Below are 22535 nucleotides of genomic sequence, written 5' to 3'. Positions count from 1 at the left end.
GTTTACCAACTTCACTTTGCACATGGTAAGGTGATCTAATTTTATTTTAAAGTATAGACCCACATTCAAAGAACAGAGAGTCCATTTATTCTAAAACAGGTGAATGACCCGAACATTTCACACAAATCTATGTAGCTAACCAGAAAATAAGCAACAAGTTGCTCTCTACAATCAGCTGCAGTCCAAGATAACCAAGATCAATTCAAAATAAAGCAGTGCAGGAAGTGGGGAGAAGAAAAAAAAGACAAAATATCATAGAACCAGACTGTAGTGTTCACCAATTTCCTTAAAGTTATCGTTAAATTGAGTTTATTTCTTTTTCTTTAGAGTAGTAAAAGGTGTGAATAAAGTAGCAAAACTTCTGTGGTGTCAAAGAGAGCTTCAAACATATATACTTTATGGTGTTTGCTTAGGAGTGTTTGTTTCCTCTGACTAAAACCATCCCTATGGGCTATGAGCAGGTTGCAGCTGCCTGTAATGCAGAATTTCTATGGAAGATGTTAAAAACACGCTTTTGTTTATTTATTTAGACAAGCTTCGCTGTCTTAAGCTATATACATATATCCAAACATCATTTCTGAAGGGCAAGATACACATTACACCCAGGGTTTCAGCATTTCCATTGCATAACCCCCTGGGTAGAAAGTTCACAGAAATGAGAGTAAAGAATATTCACTTCAAATAAAAAAACAACTGGGCATTGTCATTTGCCAATTCTAGAGATCCTGTGGATGCAAATGATACAATATAATCTGAATTTCAAATTGCAATCAATGCTTGATTTATATAAGCTCACCACAATAGTTTAACTCTTGCTGCTCCAGTATTTTCTGGCATATGGGGAAGGCTTTATTTTTTCTTAAAGCTGAGGCTGAGGAGAAGTCTGTTATCCTGGAACCTGCAGACATCATCATTCCCTTGACAGTCTGTGCCACCACAGGGCTTCACAATAACTTGTGCCTTGCAGCTATTCATGGAAGAATTATAAATGCTTATCATACAACTAACTGTACAGTTAAAAGCAACTACCTCTAATTGCTCTTGGAATTTCTATTAAAATGCATCCTTCTTTTCTAATGTGAGATAATTTTTTTGGACATGAACATTGCTTTGGATGACAAACATCAGACAGGAGTTCAAGATGCCACTTGAGCCAGGGAGCAATTGGCTATGGGCCCATTCTTAGCCTATTGCTAATCCAGAGTAAAATGAACACAAATGAGAACCAGGAGATGAAAGTCATTGAAGTCATTAAAACATTAGTTAAAATGATACCTCAGACAAGCTCAACACTTGTGTAATGGGCGAGGGAATTGAAACTGATAACACTGGGAGAACACTTTGATGTTAAGGTCTACATTTAAAAAGAAACAAAAAAAAACCAACCCCTAAACAAACTTCACCAGCTTCCCCAAACACCAAAGTCAACAAAGACAACCAGCTCCTGTATTTCTCTTTCATCTCATGTGCTTTCCTGTTGTTGGGTTACCTTTACAGAAATGGGTCTCAAAACTGTGAGCAAAGTGTAGTGGGAAAGCCACAGCTACCAATCCACTGACACACACAAAGTGTTGGCTCTTAACAGACAAACTCTTTAGGATACAGGCTCGTCTCCAAGTAACCAAGGAAGGATTTTCTCCAGAATAAAACATGTTTTCTATACATAATAATAAAAACATCTAAGCAGCCAATGTGCTTTCCCCCCATGTACACTCTAATTTATTAAGGAGCTAAGACACACCTCGTTCCCAAACTCAGTGGGATTTCCCAACCCTTCACACGAAGGACAGATGTAATATCTTACTGATCAAGGCTTCAGGATGCTGCAGAAAGAACAAGACTGTAAAATTACTTACAGCTATAACCAGATCCTATGGCAGGCTCTCTTTTCATAATCAGAAAGGTAGAAATAATGCAAATGCCAAACAAAAACCACCAGAGGTTTATATTAACACACGATTTTACAGCATTGATCTTCTGCCATCAACAGATGGAGAGATTAAACTGGTATTGTTACACCTCAGATTTGAAAGAAGCACAGCATGAGATACCAAAGGATTTTCCAGGGAACATTGTAACTGAAGAGTCTCAATGGGAATTCTGCAGATAAACACAGAGGAAAAAGCTGAACATAAAGCATGGTACACGTAAGGTTTTTCCTTGTTGGAATTCAAACAGCCAAATTGCCTACATAGAACAAAACCAGATTTTCAAACAGAATCAGCCTGACCTGGAGATACACAGCTGTCATCTGCACTTGCATTTTAGCAGCCTGGCAAAAGATTTGAACAATTACTACAGTCACATTTCACTTTGTCCTTCTGCCAGATTTGCACTTTTTTTCCATTTCTGAGCCTTCTGCAAGAACACCTAATTTCGTGTCAAATTGCTTACTTCCTTTCAAATTTCATGAAAATCAGGCCCCTTAACAAAGACTAAAAAGTTCTCAAAACATCCAGGGCATTTTTGGCAACAGATGAAAACAAACAGCATGTATCCAAGATTCTTGCTCTTTCTACCAAACCATAAAACTTCAATGGTAACTCGCTTTTCATGTATTATATTGAAATTAGCATGGGATAGAAAGTCAATCAAAAGTCCATCCTGCATTATTTTATATAAAAGGTATGTATGAAGAGTATAAAAGTAATAATTTGCTCATTATGATGTTTCATTGACATCTGTCTCTACAAAACTCTTCTTTGAGATAACCAAAATGCAAATCAGAATTGGTTACAGAGCACAATATGGAAATGACCAGAATACTGCACTTGCTAAGGAGCTGAAAACTTCAAGTGAATTTCTGCAGGTAAAGCTTTTATAGATCCCTCTGCTAGGAAGGTGAGCGTCACCTTTACTGAATTTTATATCTTTTACATAGAGAAGCAAAACCAGGGTTGATGGAAGAGTGTGGTCAATTAAAACCCTCCTACAACATAAAAAACAGGTCAGAGAATTGTCTGAAAACAAACGAGACTTTGCACAAAATCCAAACAAGGACCTGTTGATATTGCAATTCTTAACTCTGGGATTTGTATGTGGCACTCAAGGTATTGATGTCAAAACCCATGACAGACTGAGAATAAATAGTTTCCAAACAACCACGATATCCCCTGGGCTGTCAGGGATAATAATTACTTTTTTTCTCCTTACAGATCAATGATGTAAGGACTAGATTTAGCCTCCTTATTCACATTCAGCAATGTATTAACCCAGAGCAAGCCTCACTGCAGTGAGCAGATGCAAGTAAATAAGGGTATTGGACTCCACCTGACAGAGATAAATTCAAGTTATTATGTTTGTTAAGAGAATTGCTTTGGTCCTATAAATAAATAATTTCCCCCAAATACACAATATGAAGGCAAAAAGTAGACAAAGACGAGAACATTTTCATTCCTTGTTTAGGATGACTTCAACCTTGCAAAGATAGCCAGAGAGGGGGGGAAATAGAGAAACCAATGTGAAGCACTTACTGTCAGCAAGCCAGGATCAAGCACCTTGTTGTAAAAAAATAAAAAATAATTTTAAGGAGTTCCTTTTTCAGAACACCACTCTCTAGACATTTGATTTAATGGATGACACCATGAAGTGCTGTTACTAAAGACGGACCTTGCAGCCTGCTGCTACTTCTCCCACTACAGACACACAATATTTGATTGCACAGAGGTGTGTTTCCTCTTGTGACAACTCCCCATGAAATATCTTGAAGTCCTCTTCTGCATTTCACTGCACCTTTTACACCAAAACATATCTGAGCAGCCCGAATCCAGCTCTAACAACTCTGCTGGGGTTCCTGGTTCCTTGTTAAAACTGGAACAGAATCATGTTTCTCCCTCAGGCACTGCCTTAAAAAAACTTTAGGCCATACGTTCTTGAATTATTTATCAGAAGTTATTATGCAAACAAGGATTAAATAATTCTCTTTGAGCTGCTGGTGGTAAGCACAGCAGCTAGAGGCACAGTGACTCTGTGATATCTACATTTCATCCAGCCTCCCTGGCAAACCAACTGCATTTTGCTAGGTAGATCCAAGACCTGCTTTTCCTTTTTACTCACACTGGTGTAAATGAGAGGACCTCCTCAAAATTTGATGCAATTACATCAGCATAATACTGCTTAAGTAAATCAGGGCACTGTTTGTTTCCAAATGTATTTGATTAATGGCTGTTGAAAAAAATAGTACAGACTTCAACTTTATTCTACCCTCTTGCTCAATTCATCTGGCCTTGCTATAAAAAAAAAAACAACCAGCTAGTCTGTCAATGAACACAGGAAATAAACAATTATCACAGAATAATTTCACCTTTAAAAAAATGGTTATAGCTCTGACACCCACCATGTGCGGTAGATAAAGTTATCAGTGTTTTCCAAAATAGGCGTCACTTTCTAAATACACTTATAAAAAATATTTGCAATCTATACACACTTAGGCAACTGCTGTTGCTTCTGTATGATCTCAGTTCAAGAAATTACAGGCCTGTTTAAAAATGTGGATTTGCCCAGGTATGCAACAAAAGTAATTAAAAAATAATAGAAATTATGAGCTTTATCCAAGTGTGTTATGTGGCAGAAAAGAGCTGGACAAAGAGACAAAACAATTGTTGCTATGCCTAGGATAAATACCATTTTGTTGGGGTGTTTTTCCACAGGCAAAGTTAAGATTGTATTTTAAATGCCCACTCCTTTTATTAAACTCCCTAAGAGGACAGATTGCTTTGCCCAGTTCTCAAAAGTGAGTTATTTACACACACACTCAAATATTCACATGAGGCTTCCAGTTCCTTATGGAAGGCAAACATTCCAACTGCCCCTGGATAAGGGAGGGGCACACAAAAACCAACCACAGACCTCCCCAAAATCACTGTGCCAATGCCAGTAGTCGCTCAAGGCTGCACCTTTCTAAATGCTGAGGCAGGAAAGAGCACTCAAAACTCAACACACATTGACGTGGAATCAGAGCTGCAAAAGGCTCAGCTGAACTTTCACCACCTCCACCAAAAAATCAGCGAAGAAAAACCCTGGTTACTCACCCTGGTTCAGTTCTTCTGTGCCAAACTGCTCCATCTCCACCAGTGATCCATAAGCTCTGCTTTCCATCTCTGGTTTTGGTGTTGTTTTTTTTTTTTTTTTTTATTTAGTCCAATGGCTTTTTAGCCCACAATAACTACAACTTAGCCTGACCTTTCTCAGGTAAAGTCTAAACTGTGAAACCAAGCTCCTCTTCCACTTCCTACCTGTGCACAAGCCCTGAGCATACTTCCCTGCAGCCAGGAGAGCTCAGGAGGGCACAGAGAGGGGAAGAAGCTGGGATGCAGTCTGCAAATATCTATGGTGCAGCCCTCAAGGTGAACCCCACAGACTGGAAAGGCTGAGGGACCACAGCCCTAAAACTCCCAAGCAGCCTCTGGGCACCTTTTAAGCACCTTTTAAAGGATGTTTCTCTCAGGTGCTGCAGGGGAAGAGCCCTGCTGGCAGCCCTGGGTGGAGCAGCTGTGGCTGCAAGGCAGGTGGAAAATCAAGCTCACCTTCCTGGCTTCAGACATTTCAGTGGGTAATTCTGTAATGCTTCTCCTGGGTCATTCTGGCCCCAAGCAAATGAAGTGACTGACAGCTAAAAGCCAATGGAACATCTTAATTAATGTTAGTGGGTCCAGAATGAAGTCCTTAAGAAGTTAATTAAAATCGAGGGGTTTGGTGCAATGTAAGGATGAATAATGTGCTTCATGTATTAATACAGAATTAAAAAGAAACCCCGAACCAGTAGCTCCAGCGTGGTTCAGGATTATTGCAAAGCTCCAGAGGCTAAAGAATGAATATTTGGAATGCTCTTAACAATAAATATTCAGAGGAAAATAATATCTCTAAAAAGAAAGTTTTAGGCCGACAGAATTTCACCATTTGGAGAGGAACAGTAGGAATAATCAAAGATCTTTTACAGTATACAGCTGTTTGCTGATTCAGATTGAACCCTTAACCTGTAGCAGCAAAATAAAACCAGATTCAACTGAGACATGAGGCAGAGCAAACTGCCCCAGTGTCAGGTCCCACAGATGCTGCCAGCACTTGCATCTCAGGCCATGGCACCACTCCCTGGATGTCACCCTGCTCCACTGCACTGCTTCCTGCTGGAACTTTCAAAGAAACATTAAGAGCAACATTTCTTTTTTTGATTTTGTCCTTGAAAATTAATGCTCTGTGAGCCACTGCAACACACGGGCTGGTCTTGCCAGATATTAAGTGCTCTCTTTTTCTATGCACTAAGTGCCTCTCAGAACCAAGATAGGAATCAAAATAAAGCACACAATCAGATGCTATTCAAGTAGATTATTTTCTTTTCCCATATTTAAGTTGTTGATAGACAGATGCAAAAGCCTGCATCTCTTCACACCTCATTAATTTTTATCTTTGGCAGCTTAAATTTAAAAGTCCCCAGAAGATTAACACTGTTGTTATGCTTTCTGTCTTAGAAGGGGAAAAAAAAGAAAGCTAGTTTTGAAGGTTTTTAAGGAAAAAAGAAAAAAGAAAGTGTTTTGGAGTTTTTTAAGTTCTGGATGAATAATTATTTAAAAAAATTTAAAAAAAAAGAAGGGTGGTGAGCACCAAATATGTGAATAAATAAGAGATCTCAGAGCTCTCTGGGCATTACTGCTTCCCCACACTGAGGTGAGATAAATTCCCCCAGCTGCTGAATTACAGGTTATCAAAGTGTGAGGAGGGCTGTTTGCCTTGTAAGCAGCTTTCTGTGTGTTCTGTGTGGTCTGAGGAGCTGTGGGTCCGTGTGGGAAGACACATTACAGGAGAGGTTAATGGGGATTTGGTTTAGGTCTAGTCAATTCTATGTTGGCTGATAATTAAGATAAACTGCTCGATTTAAAGCTGGGCAGGGGCAGGAGGGAGTGTTGGTGGTTGTAATGGCCCAAACAATTATTTCTGGTAGACTAATGCCTGACTGGTGTGTTATTTAAGATAACTTTCACATGACTCACTGAATTTGATCTTAATTTGGGCTTGTTTTTGTAAGTGAAGCCTTTCCAATTTTTCTTTGCATCTGAAGCCTTATTTTTTAGGTAAACACCCTTACATTAATCCAGAGATAGCATGAGATAACCTTGCTACTGCAGTTACAAGCTTCCCAGAAGACTAATATTTCCAGTATGAAAGAAACTAATCTAATTATTCCACTCATATTGCTACTTGCACGTTAACTAATACTCCTCCCATTTGATCCTGCAGCACACAGAGTAATTTATACACCCACCACCTTCATGAGACATGTGGAACATCCCATAGAGTCTGCCTTCAAGACCTGGAGTCTACCTGGGAACGGTTATTGCTTCCATGGAGGCCAGGGTAAAATTTGTCAGACCAGCTGTCCCCTTGCAGACACACAATGCTGTGATAAAAAACAACTTCCCCTTATCAGATTAGTTATGCAAGCTCTGAGGAGGATAGCAGGTTCTCTGAACCCAATGGTTGAATCTTCTCTGAAGTAAATGGTTCATCAGTTTTAAGTCCAAATCCAGCACACACTGGTGGGAGCAATTTCCAAAGGCAGGGAAACCTCCCTGTATGGATGCTTCTCCCCTCATACATAAATGGGTATACAGTCATTTGGATTGGTGAGCTGAATGCATATTGAGAATGTAATATTAGCCAGAAAATCAAAAGAATTCTGCTCTGAATTGGTTTGAATTGAATTGAAAGGAACTGTTTTTTCCCTCACGTGGAGTTAAAATTGTCACTACTGCTGTTTCATGCAGGAGAAAATACAGGTAGATGCTCTCTCTTCAAGGCAGACCATTTTAAAAAGAGAACTTAATTAATACATATGAGATTTCTTTGGGAATCCTAAAGTTTACAACACTTTCTCACGCCAGTGTCAGTACATTTCAAGTAGTACACATTTGACACAAAAAATTGTCCTAGCAGGTAACACGGGCAGCACTAAGTTTCTCAGTATCCACCACAAAATAACAAAGATGAAATGCTAAAAGTTACTTATTAAACAGCTACACAACTTTTAGGATTCATGTCTGAACATAAAACATATCTGCACTTAAAACATTTTAAAGTAGAGCAGAAACTTGTAAGTTAAGGCATGCTTCCTTCAATCCACAGGGCATGGGAAACAGAATTAAGAAGTCTTGGCTCACATGGATTCATAGGGACTCATGACTTCCCCAGTCAGTCCATGTTTTTATTACAAAACCATTTGTAATGGCTTTCAAAATATTGATATCTGAATGGTGTTTGGTTATGTGGAGTAATTCTACTTTTATTCAACCCTTCCTTCGCAATTACATTTATATAAAATATTTATACATATAAAATTTAAATAAAATATGTTCATATTTTACATTAACCAGTTGCACCACAAATTCAAATTATTTGCAAGACTATTTGTGTTTTCATTATTTTCTGACTTTCTAATTAAAATTTAGGAATGCACATAGTCATGATGGCATCTGATCTTAGCCACCCTCTTGATAATCTTTTAATCTCATTTCCCCTTGCTCCAAGTGGATCCCATTCTTTCTCATTCCTATCTCTTACACATAATCTCTTATTTCATTTCCTTGTCTCTTTAGAGAAAAAACATTTCAAAGAATAAAAGCCCATCACTTTGGAACAAATCTGATATTAAATATTTTCATTTTTCAAGTTTTGTGTCTTAAAAACAACACACCCTCATTGAGAAGAACCTCTTTGGCACTGTGTCCACACAACAAAGGCTCCATGAGATAATTAGCACCAAATCTTGATAGCAATTAATGTCTTTAGCAAACCTTTTACTAATTTTCCCATAATAACTTGAAGTAACCAGAGCTTTGTCATAAAGTTATCTGATTGATACTACTTTGCTTTCATTCAACAGACTGGTGAGTTCAAAAATGTGTAGAATAAGAAACTCAAAATATTATCCGTGTTACATATGTGTTTGCTCTCGAAAAGAACGTACTGCTGAAGAGTCAAAATGTAGAATTCATTTGCCTCAGAGCAGGCTCCTGGACACATCTCAGCCGATATGAGTGAAGCAGGGTGGTCAGAGAAGGGAAAACAGGAAGCTTGACCAAAAGAATTGGAATCTGTTGACATCTCCAATGGGCATCCCAATGCCCACTGGACACAATGGACATTTTTTGGGATGAGAGAGGTCCATCCTCCTCAGCTGTTGGAGTGCCAACCCCAGAGCCAACATCTGTGCAGGAGCTGAGCACTGGTTCCCTTCTGGCTGAGCTGCACCTGCCAGAGCTGGGTCAGTGTTTCCAGGAGGGATCCAGCCTTTGGAGCAGATGCAGAGCCTCTTCTTGGCTGAAAAGGCCAGAAACACAACACAGCTCATGCAGGCAACAGATGCAAAGACCATTTTGAATCCTGGGAGAGCTAGACATAAGATTTTTTTCACACAATTTCCTTTTGGTGTCAGGAGCCGTGTTGTGTTCAGCTCTGCTCAGTTTGTTGTGTTGTTTAACTTCATATAATTGACAAACTGTCCTGTAAATCTTCTTGCCTCCATCTCAGTGCTTTATAGGTCATCAATCTCAGGCTCCTTGGATGTTTCTATTCCATAAATGCAAGCCAGTACAACAAAAAAGGAGCAAGGATGTGGAAAGTGAAGTCTCATGTACCCACTTTAGCTTTGCCAGGGCTGGTAATTACAGGATCTGGTTGCCCCAGAAAGAAGCCCCAAATCTCAGCAGGACAGGGTAGTTTAACTCCTGGTGAGACAGGTGTGGCTGCTAGACTGTTGTGAAGATCTTTGCCAGACATCATTATGCTCTCTAGGTAAATTGGGAACTTTCTAGCACAGATGAAAAGCGAGCAACAAAGCAATGCTTAGTCCTGGAAAATCAGCTTTGCCTGTGCCAAGTAAGGGTTGGGGTGAACAGGGCAAAGATGCAAAAGTAGCTTCTCTGGACTCACCAGAGCAGCAAGCTCAGCTCGCTAGCCTTTGCTATGAGATGGTGATGATGAGGGGATTCTCACCCTCAGACAGGCAAAAATTTCTCCACCAGTTCTGCAGAGTGCATTCACCCAGAGATTACAGATCAAACCCTGCTCTGCTTCACTGCAGGTGCATAAAGCCCTTACCACTCCTTTCTCTTTGAAACTGGATATCCCTAGGAGTGAGGCTACAGCTGTGGACTACTGTGGACATTTAATGGTGTAATTGAGAGCTATAAGACCAGTTCTCAAAGATGACGTGCTCCTTGAGCAATCTGTTTAGTGGGAATATGACTCACACCTTGCTCTGTCTGACAGAACCTAGCCCCTGGCTCCCTGGAAATGGAGATGGATATGCAAATCTACCAGTGGCTCTTGTACTGCTCAGTGCCTTGGGGCTCCCGAGTTTCCGATGCATGCTCTGGAATAAGAGCTCTTGCAAACATCACATGTAGGGGCTGAAACGTGAAAGATCACTCCAATTTCAGGGGGCTGTGCAGTCCCCTGTATTTTTCACTACCATCAGACATTAAACCACAGAACAAGGACTTTAATGAATGTAAATCTGATTGCCTGGGATGGCTCAATCCAGTCCATGCCAGAGTCCCACCCCACCCCGCTCGTATTGATTCTGAATGGCCCATGCACCACAAAACAAATCTATTGCCACATTGTAGAATGAAATCCCTGAAGCTTATACAGGTCAGTAAACACAACTTCACTGCTGTAAAATTTTTATTGGATATCCTGCCTTCCTCATCCATAATAGTGCTGGGATACACCTTACACATTTACCAGAGTATCACCGTGTGGTAACTTATTTACTCTATTAAGCAGTGTTGTCTGATTCCTTTCCTGAGCAAAGGAAACATAAATAATGTAAACACCAGTGTGGACAATAGGGAATTGGGATTAAAAGTATCAAGTCAGCAGAGGAAAATTTCTAGATAGACCAAAGATATGTAGAATCATAGAATTATTTGGGTGGGAAAGATCATTGAGTCCCCACAACCAAAGCATATCCTCAAGTGCCACCTTTACACATCTTGTAAATACCTCCGAGGCTGGTGACTCCACCACTTCCCTGGGAAACCTGTTCCTGTGCTTGACATTTTTGATGAAGAAATTTTTCCTTATAGCACATCTAAAACTCCCCTTGGCACAACTGGAGACTGTTTCCTCTTATCCAGCCACCTGGAAGCAGAGCCTGACCCCCACCTGGTGACAAGCTCCTGTCAGACAATTACAGAGAATGGGAAGGAGCCCTCTGAGCCTCCTCTTCTCCAGGCTGAGCCCCCTCAGCTCCCTCAGCTGCTCCTGGTTAGATTTGTGCTCTAGACCCTTCATCAGCTTCATTGCTCTTGTAAGTAGAAGTAGATTTAAGCAGGAAACAAGTGGTAAAAAAATAAAAACCCCCAAACTAGTGAAAATAGAGAGTAAAAAAAAAATCTAACTGAATGATTCTCCTGGCAAAGCTCTGTCTAAATGGTTTTTTTTCTTCCTTTGCTCTCTCTTACCCCAAACTTCCTGCAAGGGTTTCATATCTACGGGCTGCCACTGCAAACCCACAATTACAGCTTTTTTTTTTCCATGGAATATATTCAGTGATAATTCCCATGTTGAGAGAGATTTTCTCTTCCTCCTCAAATAACAGAGGAGCACTGCTGGGGGAGAAAAGAGGCACATCCATAGCTTGTCAGTGGAAATCCTTTAGCAAGTGGTACTGTCATAACAATTAACAGGGAGAGCTCTGTGCCAGACCGTGGTGTGCTGAAAAAGTAATTTTAACCAGTGAGGCACAAGGACAGGATTTCTCCATCTCTATCACTGATAATATTTTGATGTTGTTTTTATTATCACCATTATGTCAATATTTCCATTACAACTCCGTCACACAAGTGCTTTAAAATAAAAAGGTCCTTTTAAGTGTAGGCGTTCATAAAAGTTCAGCCTTTGAACATTTCTTTAAAATACAGAAGTTTTTGAAAAGCAACACTCCCTTAAGTCAATGCAACTAATTTCAGAATAGGAGAGGAATTGAATAGTGCTTGTTTCTCTCACGTACCATCCTGATTTTTTAAACACTGAAATACAGAGGTGAAAAACATTTTCTAGTGCCACAGAGCACATAAGGAACTCAAACAAAGAGCTGAAACATTATAAAATTTTTACATTTTATGTCAGGCAGAACAGCAAACCTGCATTTATCATAGCAGAAATTCAGAAAGTAGAAGAATAACCCTTTCCAGACCACAGCCCAGCATCAGACCACCTGTGATTTAATTTATGGGAAGGGTAAGAATCAGGATTTCCCCTTGTGTTGGGCCCACTTCAGAACAGCTGGGACTGGAAATTGCCTCAAGCAGATACATTTATATCAGCATCTTGTGTTGGTAAACTGGGCTGTCTGCGTGCAGCCTGATGGAGGTTTTTTCCCATTTTTAGAAGTTATAGTTATCCCATAAATCAGGTGACCTTCCCCAGTTTACCCACCAATTATTGCCTATGAGAGATTTCATTACCATCCAAAATATAAAACACTCAAGCAGAAAGGATTTACCATTCTGTATTGGAGCACAAGGGCAAGAAGTGATACTAATTTGCAGCTAATGATGAAACTAGTACATGTCCCAATTTAGGCTTAATCAAATGTAATCCTTTAACCATTTAACAGATGTAGCCTGAGCTTACAAAAAAAAAATCAGCAAAGGACCCTTGTCTCACACAGCATTCCCACACCAGATTTGCATTTGCTTGGGAGATGCATTTTGCAGATAATGTTCAGGTAGCTTTTAACACCAGCAAGTGCCCTTGTGAGAACAGAGCTAGAGGTGCTCCTCTTAAATGACCCCAGTCCTGTCTTTCCTCTCTCCCTGCTAATCCTACACCTGCTGGAGCTGTAGTGATCAATCACCCCTTTCCCAGCATCTTTCCCAACTCCTTTTTCTTGGATGCTTTTTTGGCCTTTAACGCTGCAGCCTGATTTTATGGCAAACAACTTCACAGAGTTCATTTAAATCTTTCTGAGGTCCTCATCTTGTTTGTGAACACCAATTTTTAACCATTTAGCTTTGACCCGTGGTGCTTCACTCTAAGTATATGCACATTATATCAATACCTTCCACAAGGGTGCTGTGGAGCTCAGTTAATATAGAATTCTGTCTTTAGATGTTTAGATGGACTGTGGTGAAAAAGAAGCACCATTTTTCCATGTTGTGAGCTCCTGGAATCAACACTGTAGTAAGAAAATAAAAATGTGCTTTCCCACACCAGGATATCCTCTCAGTAACCACCATGCTGCTGTTACAAATCTCTTTCTGCCTTCCCTGTTCATGCTGCTGGTTTGCCCTGGAATTTCTCTCTCTCTCAAGAAGACAGAAGCCCAGGAGTGTCCCCTCAGCATGCCCACAGAAATAGAAATGTATATTGGGGACCATGTTATGTGCACACAGCTGATGTCAGAGAGGAAAGGTGGATGCTAAGGTAGGTGGACACATCTTGTCATATTGCCCAGAGCTCCTGGCTGCTGTTCTGGCCTCTAAATTATGCCAAAAGTAAATTAACTCTTATTATTGCCACGTTCCATGAGCTCCCCAGCACCACCCATCAGAAAGGAAATATTTTATTGAGAATATCTTTAATGTCCTTTCTTGATCTATTGTTGCCATGCTGTTATTCAGCTGTGTAAAGTAATTAAGGAATGATCCCATGGAAAGAATAGCAGAGTTACCTCTCAGGAACGTGTATGTGCATACAAAAAAATCACTATTAAAAAGAGCTTTGGTGAAAACATTAGACCTGCTACCACCTTATGTCAATTCTGCAGTTAATTGCAAATGCAGATTTTAAGAGGGGATCTACTGTGCACAGTACTCTTGTCTATTCAGAAGAATAAGTAGGTCTTAGTTGAGAGATGACAGCAAGAATTCTAATTTCCGAATAAAACTGTGCTTGATTTTCCACAGAAAGTTTTTACTCTCAGCTTGCTTGCCACTACTCTCTGCAATGCAATAAAATCTCACCGTGTCTGAAGAGCTCAGGACAATGAACTATAAATAAAAACCATTTTATTGTTATTGTTGTTGTTCCAAGAGTGTTTTTTAAAACCAAGCAAGGAACTTGAATTAGAGAAGCGTGCACATAACAGGGCTGGGTCATGTATGTGTGTGTGCAGCACCACGGGCTGTCTCTGGAGAGACTCTTCAATTGCTAAAAGCTTCGTTTTTCAGCCAACAATTCTCCACTTTAACCATCTGCAACAAAGCAACTGTGGCTCTGTTTAGCTTTTTTTTCCTCCTTTCAAGCTTTACTTCACATTTATTAAAAGATCCTTTGAAGCAAAGACTTGCTTGGGTGAAGCCTGTTATTAAACAAGCCGAAATTGCTGCTTTCATTGTGGCACTTAATTGGGATGTTGTGTGTCAGGAGCCATTAGAGCTCCCCCGTGGTGCACTTGGTAATGCCATGTTGTGCCATATGGGAAGGCTACAGCTCGGAAACGATTTTTGGGATGTCTGATTTTTGTGTCAGTGGGGGCTGATACAAAAAATGAGGTGGATCTGAGCTCCAGGGACTGAATGCAAAGGTTGAGGAGCTCTTTGATCGCCCCTGGTGCCTGACGAAAAAAGTGTCTTCTGTTAGTCACAGACCTAATTGTGTAATGGGCAGATGCAACCAGGTATTTAATATTGCCTCTCCCTAGAGGATTAGCTTAAATTATTGTGTTAGGCCTAAGAACTGACAGAAAGTGATAGGAAAAACTAGAAGGGACATGCAAAAGTTACTGAACAGAAGATTTAAATTTAACATTTCCATGATGCAACAGCAATGGGGGTAGGTTTACAACTGCTGTGGATATTAGGGGGATGTAAAAAAGCTAGGGATATATGATTTATGTATGGTTTTATCATTAATATTGCTACAAAGATTCAGCATAGTCTTTCAAAAAGGTAGTGCCACCCTTGTTTTCTAAATAGAGTCCCAAATTTTGGGGGGGAGGTTGACACTGGAAGATTTTAAATACTTTTTATGACTAATTAAAATTAATTCTGTTCGCAGACAACATACTGGGCTATAAGGATCATGGATTGGAAGCTCATTTTATCTTTCAAAATAAATTTCATTCATTGGAAATAAATAGAGTATTCAGAACTTGTTTATATCGCTACTTTAATTTCCTGCAGAAAACATCTTCATTTTTCCCTCTCAGCTATTTCTGACTTAATTAATAAACTGCTTCAAAAATAAACTAGTTTTTCTAGGTGTAACAGTCTGGATGTCAGGGTTGGGTTATGTCTCCCTCTTTAAGAATGATAGCTGCAGGCTGGATTGCATTTTTAGTGCAGCTCTTCGATGAATCCCTCCATCTCTGCCTCTGATTCCTGCAGCAGATTTTTACAACTGAAGCTCCATTACATTCATAAACCATTGCCTGACCTTCTAGTTGATAGATTTTAGGCCAGAGCTTGCTCCAACTCACAGCAGAGCACCTAAAAATAATTCTACCTTCAACATCGCTGCACTATTTGTAAATCCCCTTATGCAGCCAGAAACAACAATTTCTGGAATGTTGACTATATTTTCCTCTTTCTGCATGAAGATTTACCAGTTGTAAAAAGTGATTGCTATGAGACAGTGAGCAGCCAGACTGGCATGTAGAGAGGTGGAGAACCTTATTGCAAAATACACCGTCAGTATCAGTGCAGAGACTCATGAAACATTCAGTCTACTACACTGAACTGATACAGTGAGCTGTGCTCAAAATTAAAACAAAATTTTTTTTGCAATAAAAAGGCTAGAAACAGCACCTAGGGAAAATATTGCCTCTGCCCAAGGAAAATCAGCTCTGGTAAAAGCAATGGAAAGTATATTCATGGTGTCATGGTTGTAGAGGTTTATAGGCAGACCACAAGTATAGCAGAGCAGGTATGCAAAAATGACAGTGCTGAGGCTTCTTAGAGACCCCATCAAAGCACAAAGTCAGGCTGGAACTGAAACTTCAGCGCTGGCAAGATTATCGTTTTTCTAATATGAGTAATTTTTAGAATGGTCTGTTTGGGGTAACGTATTACAAGGTCAGAATTTGCAGTAGAGAAAGCCTCTGTAATTAATTATTTTTCTCCTTCACCTTTATGGTCATGGTTGTGCCTTTGTTTGTTTTTTTTTTAACTCATGTGTGAAATAAAATATTTTTGACTGAGTTTATTTCTGATTGGCAATTTTTTAAAACACCCCACAGGAAAAAAGCAGGCATGGCTTCAGAGTCTCTGGCACTTCCCAGCTGCAATGGCAATAAATACACAAATCATCAAAAGCCCAACAGGAACAACAGAAAAAACTGAAGCTGTGGGAGGTGTTCAAAAAGTGAAAAGACACAAAACCTAGAGGTTGCCCAAGGCTTTAGCACTGCCCACCAGTAAATACAGGCAAAACACAGCAGAAGAAAATTATTTCTGCAAGGTAGATGCCTTTGCTGGGAGCATCTTGGAAAAACGAAAGACATGTCTTTCCTCAGCTGGAAATTTACTCTAGGCTCCTGTCCACCACATGAAGCCAAACTCCAGGAGCAGCAGGCAGAAAATGCAATCTTCCTAACTAAAGGCATTTATTTGTCTGTTTGCTTATCTAATGGACATTCTTTTGAAGGAATTAAGGGCTCCAGCAATTCTCATGTTGAGTGGGGTACATCCTGAAATTTTTCCGACACCACTGCCTCCATCAGTCAGGGGAGGTGGAAGGTGTATTTGTGCAAATGAACTGGCAGCTTCCCAGGTGAAATCACTCAGGTGGGAGGAGGGGAAACATCTCTTTCTTCTTTTCTGAGAGAGCTATAAAGGTACTGCCATTTCTTTTAATAGATTTGCCCTTTGAATCTTGTATTTGCAGCCAAGAGCTCAAAAAGCAGAGCATGAGGGGGGAGACAATGGAGGAAAAAAGTAGAGTTGACTAAATAATAGGGAGAAAGAAAAGGCAAAGAATAGAGGGAATCTAGACAGCTAATAACAAAAGCAATTCAAAACATCCAAGAAATACTGTTGTCATAAGAAAAAAACCAAACACTTTTACCAACCTTATGGATAAAATTGAGACGAAAATAAGAGATGTAGGAGGAAATGGTATTGCTTTAGTTCTCTGATTGTTAACAGGTTGTTTTCTGGTTTTTATATTTATATGTGTGTGTGCATGTATGTGTAAATACATTTAGGAATGGTGGCTTCAGTCAGTTCTAATTCAAACACCTTCCTAAGGGAAGTGCATCCCTACAGGATCCCCAAGGAATGCACTGAACAGATCTTACTTCACAAAGTAATCATTCAACACTTTCCTCCCTTCAGCACTCTCAAAGCATTACCTTGTGTATTCATCATTAAATCTGTCTCTCCATGTCTGCTGAATTGTTCCAGTATAATTTATTTTTTTAACATTTTATCTCCCAAATGTACCTCCAAGAATCCCTCCTGCAGAAGCCCCTCTCAGGAATAGCTGCTGTGTCCCTACCAAACCACCCCCAGAATCATTTGAGAAGTCACATCTGTGCTGCTGGATCTGGGGGAAACAAAAGCAGAGAAGATTTCTGTGTTTTGTGCAAGCTTGGCAGTGACATGCTGTAAAGTAAGCAAATAGTTTCGAGGACTTGTTTTGTTTTATTATCTTTATCCTTAAAAAAAAAAAAAAAAAAAAATCCCCCAAGCTCTTCTGGCATTGCAGGAATAAGAGAGGCAGGACTGCAAGACACACAACTGTTATCATCATCTGCTTCTGTGAAACCAATATCAATTAATTTAGTTAATTAGTTCTTAAAGGCCCTCCAAATTGAATTTTGTTAAAGAAAGTAAGTTTCCTCTGTTTGACTCTATTCACATCAAATCACAAGTTTTCTAAAAGCTTTCTAAGCTGTTAAGAATTTGGAATATTTCGCTTTCCACAGTGAACATCCTACTTAATTAAGCAATCAAGAAAAATAAATCCCTTTGCTTATGTGGGATTCAGAAAGTGAAAATTGCAAGCAATCTGATTTTCAGCTGTTAAAACATTAAAAACACACACGCAGAGAGCCAAACACAAATCCTTGCCATGATCATACACCTGCATTTGGGATTTGAACAGAAGCTGCAGTAAGAACCATTTCTCCCTCAAAATGAACACACTGTTCATTGGAAGATTTCTCATATTGAGGGTGAAACATAAAGGCTTCAACACTTTCTCCCAGGTGTACAGAAAAGGATTGTACAGGAAACAATATAGAAAAAGAAAATAATTGAGAAACATTTTGAATAGCTTTCATAACCACAGATTATCTAGATCCATGGAGATACCTGTGCCCTCCTGCCACATGAGCAGTTGTTCTGGAATGCGGAGGAGAAAATAGTCCAGGCAAAAATAAAAGCCACCATTCTGCTCTGAAATGTATGCATACAACTCTCAAAAAATTGTAACAGACTGCAAATGAGCGCAAATGAAAGGATGCTTAAAAGCATAGGATAAAGATATGTGCTTTTTGGATTCAGAAAATGAAGTCAGGCTCCTATTCAGGCTAAGAAAAATGTAGATTAGAAGCCCCTAAAAGCCTGTCATTGCATGATACGTACCTTCACACATATACATACATAATAGACATCAGCTAAAAGTGCTGCCCTTGGGCCTGGGTTCATCACTTTGTATTTTATTCTGTACAATGCTCTCCGGATGCTTTAGCTGGGGAAAAAGATGTGGTTTCATCCATGAATGGGTCACTGACCTTAGAATTGAAAGATTTATCAGGGTATGTTTGCATGACAAAATACAGCACTACACAGAAATATACAAGCTCTAAATGTGACATCTCCAAAATGGAAAAGGATTTAACTGAATTAGCACAGTCCTCTGATCAGCCTCCTCTGCCCTGCTGTTCAGCAAAGCTACTTAACTCAGACAGAGCTGTACTAACACAGTTATACTTGTCCTGGTTTCTGTGCCAGCCCAGCATGACTCTCACTGAATTTAACTCTAAAGGAATTTACATGATGCTTTCCCAAAAGGACAAAGCTCCCAAAACCTCCTAATTTCAACCTAAATAAGATATGTAACAGTAAAAGTAAGCCAAAAAAACCCCCAACCAACCAACCAACCAAACAAACAAAAAAAAATCAACCCAAAAAACAGCCCACAAAATACCCAACAAACCAAAACATAACAGCAAAGCCAAAATATTTTACTTATTACCATGGCTTCTGAGAAAGAATTGGGGCCAATAAATTTTCAGACCCTCACTGTGGAAGGGGTGGAAATATATAGGACACATGCACATCCTAAAACCACCTGGACTCCCAAAAGGCAACACCAGACTGGCAAGGACAAGCACTCAGGGGAAAGTGAGAGGGCTCACTGCAGCCAGAAGCTTCTCTGGAAACAAAATACATGGGAAATAGAAAAATAAGTTTTTAAAAAGAGCGAGAGGAGCGTTAATTTTTTGCTCTAAATGAGATCTTGAGAACAGACTATATCCAGGACACTGGAATGTGGAAAGACAATCTCCCCCTGAGAGGCCTGAGAAATGAAGGAGCACCACTGGAATTACCTCTCCATGAACACAAACTTAGCCTGGCTGACACCACTGAAACTCAGTGGGAAGAATATAATTGCAAAAGTGATGTTAAAATAAGTCTTTAGAGAGGGCTGTGGGACAACAGGGAGGCATAATAATATTCTTTGTCAAGTAATTCTGTGATTGCAATAACTAATGAAGCTTGGGCTCTTAGAGATCTTCCTGTGAGTGACTGATGTCATCTAAGATAACTTCAGTTGGACTGAAAGTTTTTTCACAGGTCACCATTTATTAAAAAACTCCTCCATGGGGATACTTTGGCATCCCATAAAATAGGCACTCCCAGACTCCTTGGGCAACAGTTTTCCTATTCAATATGAGCCCAAATTATAGAAAACCAATTGTTTTGAGGGTGCCACTTCAGTGCAAAATCTATTTGGAAAGAGCCCAGAGAAGGAGACAGTTGGAAGATCCCGTAACACCGTGTGATCCCATTGCATTTGTCCATGGGAGAACTGTTTTAAAAAATGTTCTGTTTGACTAATGGACCCTAAATGAGAGAAACAGAATATCTGGAATGCTCCTGGGTACACACTGCAGCTGAACAAATGGCAAGGTCCCTGTTATCAGCTGCCACCCAGCCCCAAAACCCCCAGGGGACGTGAGGAAGGGGTACATCAACACCTGGCTGTGATATGCACAGAGGCAACTGTACAACCATGGGAGAGTCACACCTGAGAGGTCAAGGTCTGGGAGTCCCCACTGCTGGAAATAAAGCGGAAATTTGGAAATTGCAGGAGAAGGTCTCCTACCTCAAAAATATGTATTAGACCTGTAGTGGCAGGTTAGAGTCCTGAGGAAAACACATTTGGAAACATCAATGGTAACCACTGAAAGGTTATCTCCTTCTCCTTCTCCATCTCTTTCCTTCTTTTCCTTTCTTTCTCAACCTGAACTCCATTCACACCGTTCTGGAAAGGATTGCTCTTCCTGAGGAAGGGCAATTCACTCTGCCTTTCTCGTTAAAACGACTAATTGCATAAAAATGAAAAATATTATGAATCAAATCACTTAGGAGAAACAGCTAAGCAGGGAAAAAAGATAAAGAGAATATCTTAGTAGATGCTCAATTCAAATGGAAAATTATGAATTATAGTTGTGAACTGCTTAAGAGCATTTTTCTCTGTGCTCAAAATAAGACACCAAGAATGGCAAACCTCAACTTCCTAAAAACTGATGACAAACCCAAAACAATGTGTCTCAAAGCAAAAGTCAATGCAGCTATTTGGGCAATGTAAAAGGATATTATTACAGCAAATGTGGGGAAAAGGGATAAATAGCAATAGATATAAAATATAAGTAGGGCCTCAAGGAAACCAGCAATAGAAACTAAAGAATATAAAATCAAGGGCTGGCAGATTTGATTAAGATGGGAGAAAATTATGAAGTATGTGAGGGAGGAAGAGATTCTTAAAATTGACTTAAATATTTAGAACAGTTACCCTAATAAAGATGAAAATGCAGAATAACTCAAGTATTTTTTTTCTACATTTTGAACCAACTTGTTGTTCCCCTATAGGAGTATCACGGAAAAATATCTATTCCAGCACAAACAAAGCAGAAATTCAGTGGGAAATCTTTCAAACAGGAGGTCTGAAACCATCACCCCAGAACCTCAGTGGGACACATATTTTAAATATATTATCAAAATATACTAAATACATTTTGGATATTGAGAAAGTTCAAGACAACTAGTAAAAAGTTAAAATTGTGTTAATGCTAGTATAGAGAGTGATGCAGAGAAAGATTTGTATTTAATTTCTCTTGACAACTTTTAGAGCAATTAAATTTGGCTTCTAAAGTATTGACATATTATCCAGCTAGAGTATCACGAGAGAATTTTATTAATAAAGTGGAATGATTCAAAACTCAGAGTAATAAATATTTTACATTAGCTGTAAGCCGGCTGCCTTCTTGAAACTGGAATTAAAAAAGGAACCCCCAAGCATCGTTCACACTCCAGTTTACTGGGTTATGGCAATCCATGGACACCAGGAATAAAATGCTGACATGCCAACAGGCAGAGTGAGCACTTCCCACACTGGGACATTTGCAGAGTCCTCAGGTGTGAAGTGGAAGGTTTTAAAAGCCCAGTCAGGGCTCTCCTTCAGGCTTGCTCCTGTTCTTCCACTCTAACCATAATCTGCTGGCAGGAGAGTAGATCATCTTTTTATGAAGTACTTTATTAGTAGTGTGGTTTCCTAAAAGCTCTTTGTTATATTTCAATTTAGTCAAGAAAGTACAAAAAAAACCCACCAAACCTCTGTGAAAAAAGCAGGATGAATCTGCAACCAGAGCTTACTTTAATAGTATGCTGTAGAGTACCATAATGTAATAAAGGGTACAAAGGAAGCCCAGGTGTCACAAAGCAGCTCCACTGACTTGGGCAGAATATTGCACCTGCTGATTTTTCTATTTTCTCCACACTTTGGCCACATCTATATTTATGAGGGGGGGGAAATGATGAAATATTTTAACGGTAAGCAGCTTGAAGACTTTCTATTTGTTTGCTAAAATTTAACACATGCAGCAGTAAATGACCAAAGTCCTGGAAGCAAGCTGCAGGGCTGTCAGGGGCACAAGGAGCTGTCTTGGCAAGTGTCCTGCAACCACAAGAGCTCACCCCAAACATTTGGGAGCTCTGCACCAAGGGCCACTGCCTCCAGCCTCAGGGAGCTCATGGGCCCTGGGTACATTTTAGAGAAGTACAAAAAACAGGATGGAATGTCCTTTTTGTCTGTAGGAATGGATCTGAGCTGGAACAAAGAATGAAGCTACCAAAAGAACATCCCTGACTTATTTGTAATATGATATAAAGATGAAGAGTTGTGTCTCTCTTTGGAAGAGTGGTTCTCAACTTTGTGTGAACAGAACTGGGAATGACACACACTTTTTCTTTTCTCGTATTGGCAATTGCCATAAGTATTTTATACTATCTGAGGAGAAAAAAAAAAAAAGCCCAGAGGTCAGAAATTCTAAAAAGTTTTAAAACTCTTGCTTCTGGGTA

The 22535-nt window shown here is 39.7% G+C and overlaps 1 protein-coding gene across 2 annotated transcripts in view; it reads right to left on the bottom strand.

Annotated features, from left to right (window-relative positions):
* NLGN1 (neuroligin 1) overlaps positions 1-22535 on the bottom strand; it is a 300385-nt gene that overhangs the window by 137084 nt on the left and 140766 nt on the right. The gene's annotated exons all lie outside the window — the stretch shown is intronic.

The sequence above is a fragment of the Sylvia atricapilla genome, chromosome 10 (assembly GCF_009819655.1).
Source record: "Sylvia atricapilla isolate bSylAtr1 chromosome 10, bSylAtr1.pri, whole genome shotgun sequence".
Taxonomy (NCBI): Eukaryota; Metazoa; Chordata; class Aves; order Passeriformes; family Sylviidae; genus Sylvia; species Sylvia atricapilla.
Note: the sequence above shows the minus strand (reverse complement) of the source record. Positions and strands in the feature narration are given on the sequence as shown.